The sequence below is a fragment of the Nothobranchius furzeri genome, unplaced genomic scaffold (assembly GCF_043380555.1).
Source record: "Nothobranchius furzeri strain GRZ-AD unplaced genomic scaffold, NfurGRZ-RIMD1 Scf069, whole genome shotgun sequence".
Taxonomy (NCBI): domain Eukaryota; kingdom Metazoa; phylum Chordata; class Actinopteri; order Cyprinodontiformes; family Nothobranchiidae; genus Nothobranchius; species Nothobranchius furzeri.
The window spans coordinates 37,501-45,000 of NW_027223086.1; positions in this window are offsets into that span (position 1 = coordinate 37,501).

Below are 7,500 nucleotides of genomic sequence, written 5' to 3' on the forward strand. Positions count from 1 at the left end.
GCAGGCAGCCTCCAGCAGCTGATGGCGGGGTGGAGGAGCTGCAGCCAGCGTCCAGCAGCTGATGGTGGGGTGGAGGAGCTGCAGCCAGCGTCCAGCAGCTGATGGTTGGGTGGAGGAGCAGCAGCCAGCCTCCAGCAGCTGATGGCGGGGTGCAGGAGCAGCAGCCAGCCTCCAGCAGCTGATGGCGGGGTGGAGGAGCTGCAGCCAGCCTCCAGCAGCCAGCCTCCAGCTAGTGATGGCGGGGTGGAGAAGCAGGCAGCCTCCATCAGCTGATGGCGGGGTGGAGGAGCAGAAGCCAGCCTCCAGCTGGTGATGGCGGGGTGCAGGAGCTGCAGGCAGCCTCCAGCAGCTGATGGCGGGGTGGAGGAGCTGCAGCCAGCCTCCAGCAGCCAGCCTCCAGCTAGTGATGGCGGGGTGGAGAAGCAGGCAGCCTCCATCAGCTGATGGCGGGGTGGAGGAGCAGAAGCCAGCCTCCAGCAGCTGATGGCGGGGTGCAGGAGGTGCAGGCAGCCTCCAGCAGCTGATGGCGGGGTGCAGGAGCAGCAGGCAGCCTCCAGCAGCTGATGGCGGGGTGCAGGAGCTGCAACCAGCCTCCAGCTGGTGATGGCGGGGTGGAGGAGCTGCAGCCAGCCTCCAGCAGCCAGCCCCCAGCAGCTGATGGCGGGGTGGAGGAGCAGAAGCCAGCCTCCAGCAGCTGATGGTGGGGTGCAGGAGCTGCAGCCAGCCTCCAGCAGCCAGCCTCCAGCTGGTGATGGCGGGGTGGAGGAGCAGCAGCAGACAGCCTCCAGCAGCCAGCCAGCCTCCAGGAGCTGATGGCGGTGTGTGGGAGCAGCAGCCAGCCTCCAGCGTTCAGCCAGCATCCATCAGCTGATGGCGGTGTGAAGGAGCTGCAGCCAGCCTCCAGCAGGTCATGGTGGGGTGGAGGAGCAGCAGCCAGCCTCCAGCAGCTGATGGCGGGTTGCAGGAGCTGCAGCCAGCCTCCAGCAAATGATGGCGGGGTGCAGGAGCTGCAGGCAGCCTCCAGCAGCTGATGGCGGGGTGCAGGAGCAGCAGGCAGCCTCCAGCTGCTGATGACGGGGTGCAGGAGCTGCAACCAGCCTCCAGCTGGTGATGGTGGGGTGGAGGAGCTGCAGCCAGCCTCGAACAGCTGATGGCAGGGTGCAGGAGCAGCAGCCAGCCTCCAGCAGCTGATGGCGGGGCGCAGGAGCTGCAGGCAGCCTCCAGCAGCTGATGGCGGGGTGCAGGAGCAGCAGCCAGCCTCCAGCTGGTGATGGCGGGGTGAAGGAGCTGCAGCCAGCCACCAGCAGCTGATGGCGGGGTGAAGGAGCTGCAGCCAGCCACCAGCAGCTGATGGCGGGGTGGAGGAGCTGCAGCCAGCGTCCAGCAGCTGATGGTTGGGTGGTGGAGGAGCAGCAGCCAGCCTCCAGCAGCTGATGGCGGGGTGCAGGAGCAGCAGCCAGCGTCCAGCAGCTGATGGTTGGGTGGAGGAGCAGCAGCCAGCCTCCAGCAGCTGCTGGCGGGGTGCAGGAGCAGCAGCCAGCCTCCAGCAGCTGATGGCGGGGTGCAGGAGCTGCAGGCAGCCTCCAGCAGCTGATGGCGGTGTGCAGGAGCTGCAGCCAGCCTCCAGCAGCTGATGGCGGGGTGCAGGGGCTGCAGGCAGCCTCCAGCAGCTGATGGCGGGGTGCAGGAGCTGCAACCAGCCTCCAGCTGGTGATGGCGGGGTGGAGGAGCAGCAGCCAGCCTCCAGCAGCCAGCCTCCAGCTGCTGATGGCGGGGTGGAGGAACAGAAGCCTCCAGCAGCTGATGGCAGGGTGCAGGAGCAGCAGCCAGCCTCCAGCTGGTGATGGCGGGGTGGAGGAGCTGAAACCTGGGTCGGACCTGGTCTGCAGCAGGGCCCATTACCACTCAGAAGCTGATGGCAGTGTGTGTTTAGGTCCCTGCGGGGTGGATGAGCTGAAACCTGGGTCAGACTTGGTGTGCAGCAGGGCTCAGCACCCTCCAGAAGCCGATGACAGTGTGTCTTTAACTCCCTGCCTGGTGGGAGAGCTGAAAGCTGGGTCGGACCTGGTCTTTAGCAGAGCTCAGCAGCCTCCAGAAGCTGATGGCAGTGTGTGTTTCATCCCCTGCGGGGTGGGAGAGCTGAAACGTGGGTCGGACCTGGTCTGCAGCAGGGCCCATCACCATCCAGAAGCTGACGGCGGTGTGTGTTTAAGTCCCTGCGGGGTGGGAGAGCCATAACCTGGGTCGGACCTGGTCTGCAGCAGAGCTCAGCAGCCTCCAGAACCTGATGGCAGTGTGTCTTTAATCCACTGCGGGGTGCAGGAGCTGAAACCTGGGTCGGACCTGGTCTGCAGCAGGGCTCAGCAGCCAGCAGAAGGTGACGGCAGTGTGTGTTTAGTTCCCTGCGGGGTGCAGGAGCTGAAACCTGGGTCGGACCTGGTCTGCAGCAGAGCTCAGCAGCCAGCAGAAGGTGATGGCAGTGTGTGTTTAAGTCCCTGCCTGGTGGGAGAGCTGAAACCTGGGTCGGACCTGGTCTATAGAAGAGCTCAGCAGCCTCCAGAAGCTGATGGCAGTGTGTGTGTTTTGGTCCCTGCGGGGTGCAGGAGCAGGAACCCGGGTCGGACCTGGTCTATAGCGGAGCTCAGCAGCCTCCAGCAGCTGATGGCAGTGTGTGTTTAATTCCCTGCCTGGTGGGAGAGCTGTAACCCGGGTCGGACTTGGTCTGCAGCAGGGCCCATCACCATCCAGAAGCTGATGGCAGTGTGTCTTTAATTCCCTGCGGGGTGGAGGAGCAGAAACCTGGGTCGGACCTGGTCTATAGCAGAGCTCAGCAGCCTCCAGAAGCTGATGGCAGTGTGTGTTCAAGTCCCTGCGGGGTGGGAGAGCTGAAACCTGGGTCGGACCTGGTCTATAGAAGAGCTCAGCAGCCTCCAGCAGCTGATGGCAGTGTGTGTTTAAGTCCCTGCGGGGTGGGAGAGCTATATCCCGGGTCGGACCTGGTCTATAGCAGAGCTCAGCAGCCTCCAGCAGCTGATGGCAGTGTGTGTTTAAGTCCCTGCGGGGTGGGAGAGCTGAAACCTCGGTCGGACCTGGTCTATGGCAGAGCTCAGCAGCCTCCAGAAGCTGATGGCAGCGTGCCTCTAAGTCCCTGCCTGGTGGGAGAGCTGAAACCTGGGTCGGACATGGTCTGCAGCAGGGCTCGGCAGCCTCCAGCAGCTGATGGCAGTGTGTCTTTAAGTCCCTGCCTGGTGGGAGAGCTGAAACCTGGGTCGGACCTGGTCTATAGCAGAGCTCAGCAGCCTCCAGCAGCTGATGGCAGTGTGTGTTTAAGTCCCTGCCTGGTGTGAGAGCTGAAACCTGGGTCGGACCTGGTCTATAGAAGAGCTCAGCAGCCTCCAGCAGCTGATGGCAGTGTGTCTTTAAGTCACTGCCTGGTGGGAGAGCTGAAACCTGGGTCGGACCTGGTCTATAGTAGAGCTCAGCAGCCTCCAGCAGCTGATTGCAGTGTGTGTTTAAGTCCCTGCCTGGTGGGAGAGCTGATATCCGGGTCGGACCTGGTCCACAGCAGGGCCCATCACCCTCCAGAAGCTGGTGGCAGTGTGTGTTTAAGTCCCTGCGGGGTGCAGGAGCAGAAACCTGGGTGGGACCTGGTCTGCAGCAGAGCTCGGCAGCCTCCAGCAGCTGATGGCAGTGAGTGTTTAAGTCCCTGCGGGGTGGGAGAGCTATATCCCGGGTCAGACCTGGTCTAAAGCAGGGCCCATCACCCTCCAGAAGCTGGTGGCAGTGTGTGTTTAAGTCCCTGCGGGGTGGAGGAGCAGAAACCTGGGTCGGACCCGGTCTACAGCAGAGCTCAGCAGCCCCCAGAAGCTGATGGCAGTGTGTGTGTGTGTGTGTGTGTTTAAGTCTCTGCCTGGTTGGAGAGCCGATACCTGGGTCGGACCTGGTCTGCAGCAGGGCTCAGCAGCCTCCAGAAGCTGATGGCAGTGTGTCTTTCATTCCCTGCGGGGTGCAGGAGCAGAAACCTGGGTCGGACCTGGTCTATAGCGGAGCTCAGCAGCCTCCAGCAGCTGATGGCAGTGTGTGTGTTAAAGACCCTGCGGGGTGGGAGAGCTGAAACCTGGGTCGGACCTGGTCTGCAGCAGGGCTCAGCAGCCCCCAGAAGCTGATGGCTGTGTGTGTTTAAGTCCCTGCGGGGTGGGAGAGCTGAAACCTGGGTCGGACCTGGCCCGCAGCAGGGCCCATCACCCTCCAGAAGCTGATGGCGGTGTGGGTTTAAGTCCCTGCGGGGTTGAGGAGCTGAAACCTGGGTCGGACCTGGTCTGCAGCAGGGCCCATCACCATCCAGAAGCTGATGGCTGTGTGTGTTTAAGTCCCAGGGGGGTGGGAGAGCCATAACCTGGGTCGGACCTGGTCTGCAGCAGGGCTCAGCAGCCTCCAGTTGCAGATGGCAGTGTGTGTTTAGTTCCCTGCGGGGTGCAGGAGCTGAAACCTGGGTCGGACCTGGTCTATAGCAGAGCTCAGCAGCCTCCAGAAGCTGATGGCAGTGTGTCTTCAATTCCCTGCGGGGTGCAGGAGCTGATACCTGGGTCGGACCTGGTCTGCAGCAGGGCCCATCACCATCCAGACGCTGATGGCAGTGTGTGTTTAAGTCCTAGTGGGCTGCAGGAGCTGAAACCTGGGTCGGACCTGCTCTATAGTAGAGCTCAGCAGCCTCCAGAAGCTGATGGCAGTGTGTCTTTAAGTCCCTGCGGGGTGGGATAGCTGAAACCTGGGTCGGACCTGGTCTGCAGCAGGGCCCATCACCATCCAGACGCTGATGGCAGTGTGTGTTTAAGTCCTAGTGGGCTGCAGGAGCTGAAACCTGGGTCGGACCTGCTCTATAGTAGAGCTCAGCAGCCTCCAGAAGCTGATGGCAGTGTGTCTTTAAGTCCCTGCGGGGTGGGATAGCTGAAACCTGGGTCGGACCTGGTCTGCAGCAGGGCCCATCACCCTCCAGAAGCTGTTGGCAGTGTGTCTTCCATTCCTAGTGGGGCAGGGGAGCAAAGACCTGGGCAGAGGAGCGCCTGTCTGCATCCGATCCGGCCCCTCAGCAGCCCGCCGTGAGCCTTAGAGAACCCCCCCCCCCCCCCAGCGGGCTCCAGGAACCGGGCCCTGCGTCGGACCCAGCTCAGTAAGGCCCTCCCTCGGGCCCTGCAGCAGGTGGCCCCGTCTATGCAGTCGAAAACCCCGCGAAAATCGGTGTAGAAACGCCCGAGAGGCGTGGTGCGGTTCCCCCGGCCGGTACCGGGTCCGGACCGGTCCGGAAGTCCACCCAGAACACTGCCTGGGGCTTCTGGGCGGCTCCCCAGGCGCAGGCAGTCGAAAACCGCGTGAAAATCGGTTCAGAATTGACAAAACGGCGACCTCGTCGCTCCAAAAACTAAGTCCAAACTAAGCCTTTCGCTTATCGCTTAACGCTTAAGGCGGTCGGCCTTATGGCCAGTAAATGAAAAGTGCCTGCGCCCCTGGAGGTTTTGGAAGGTGCGAGCGATGACCATGCTCGGGTTAGTAGGTGAGGCCATCGGAAAACCAGCGTGAGTTGGCGGGTTTGGGTGGCAATCTATTCCAGGCAGAGTCGACTATCTCTGGGCATCAATTTTGGGATTTTTCCGGCTCTGGTTCTGGGAGAAACGCAGGGGCAAAGTGCACGAGCCGCGGCCGATTTTGGTGGCCTGTCCCTGGGCACAAAGTCTGAGGAGTGTGGGCCTGGTTCTCCGAAAAATACCAGTCTGCTGGAGCTCACTCCCATGGCTCCAGGGGGCACGGCACACCCCCCGGTAGCCGACCAAAGTGCTCTACTCGGGCCAGACTCGGACCCACGACCCGGGGTGAGAACCACAACTACTGGTCATCCTTTTGACCTCCAGGGGGCGCGGCAGAGCCTCCCCAGTCCGACGCAAGTGCCCCACTTGGGCCATACTCAGACCCACGGCCCGGGGCGAGAACCACAACTACTGGTCATCCTTTAGACCTCCAGGGGGCCCGGCACAGCCTCCCTAGACCGACACAAGTGCTCCACTTGGGCTGTACTCTGACCCAAGTCCCGGTGCGAGAACCACAACTACTGGTCATCCTTTAGACCTCCAGGGGGCCCGGCACAGCCTCCCTAGGCCGACACAAGTGCTCCACTTGGGCTATACTCTGACCCAAGTCCCGGGGCGAGAACCACAACTACTGGTCATCCTTTTGACCTCATGGTCATCCTTTAGATCTCCAGGGGGCCCGGCACAGCCTCCCTAGGCCGACACAAGTGCTCCACTTGGGCTATACTCTGACCCAAGTCCCGGGGCGAGAACCACAACTACTGGTCATCCTTTAGACCTCCAGGGGGCACGGCACACCCCCCGGTAGCCGACCAAAGTGCTCTACTCGGGCCAGACTCGGACCCACGACCCGGGGTGAGAACCACAACTACTGGTCATCCTTTAGACCTCCAGGGGGCCCGGCACAGCCTCCCTAGTCCGACACAAGTGCTCCACTTGGGCTATACTCTGACCCAAGTCCCGGGGCGAGAACCACAACTACTGGTCATCCTTTAGACCTCCAGGGGGACCGGCACAGCCTCCCTAGACCGACACAAGTGCACCACTTGGGCCATACTCTGACCCAAGTCCCGGGGCGAGAACCACAACTACTGGTCATCCTTTTGACCTCATGGTCATCCTTTAGACCTCAAGGGGGCACGGCAGAGCCTCCCTAGTCCGACACAAGTGTCCCACTTGGGCTATACTATGACCCAAGTCCCGGGGCGAGAACCACAACTACTGGTCATCCTTTAGACCTCAAGGGGGCACGGCAGAGCCTCCCTAGTCCGACACAAGTGTCCCACTTGGGCCATACTCAGACCCACGGCCCGGGGCGAGAACCACAACTACTGGTCATCCTTTAGACCTCCAGGGGGCCCGGCACAGCCTCCCTAGTCCGACGCAAGTGCTCCACTTGGGCTGTACTCTGACCCAAGTCCCGGGGCGAGAACCACAACTAATGGTCATCCTTTAGACCTCCAGGGGGCACGGCACAGCCTCCCTAGTCCGACACAAGTGCTCCACTTGGGCTATACTCTGACCCAAGTCCCGGGGCGAGAACCACAACTACTGGTCATCCTTTAGACCTCCAGGGGGCACGGCAGAGCCTCCCTAGTCCGACACAAGTGTCCCACTTGGGCTATTCTCTGACCCAAGTCCCGGGGCGAGAACCACAACTACTGGTCATCCTTTAGACCTCCAGGGGGCACGACACAGCCTCCCTAGTCCGACCCAAGTGCTCCACTTGGGCTATACTATGACCCAAGTCCCGGGGCGAGAACCACAACTACTGGTCATCCTTTAGACCTCCAGGGGGCACGGCACAGCCTCCCTAGTCCGACACAAGTGCTCCACTTGGGCTATACTCTGACCCAAGTCCCGGGGCGAGAACCACAACTACTGGTCATCCTTTAGACCTCCAGGGGGCACGGCACAG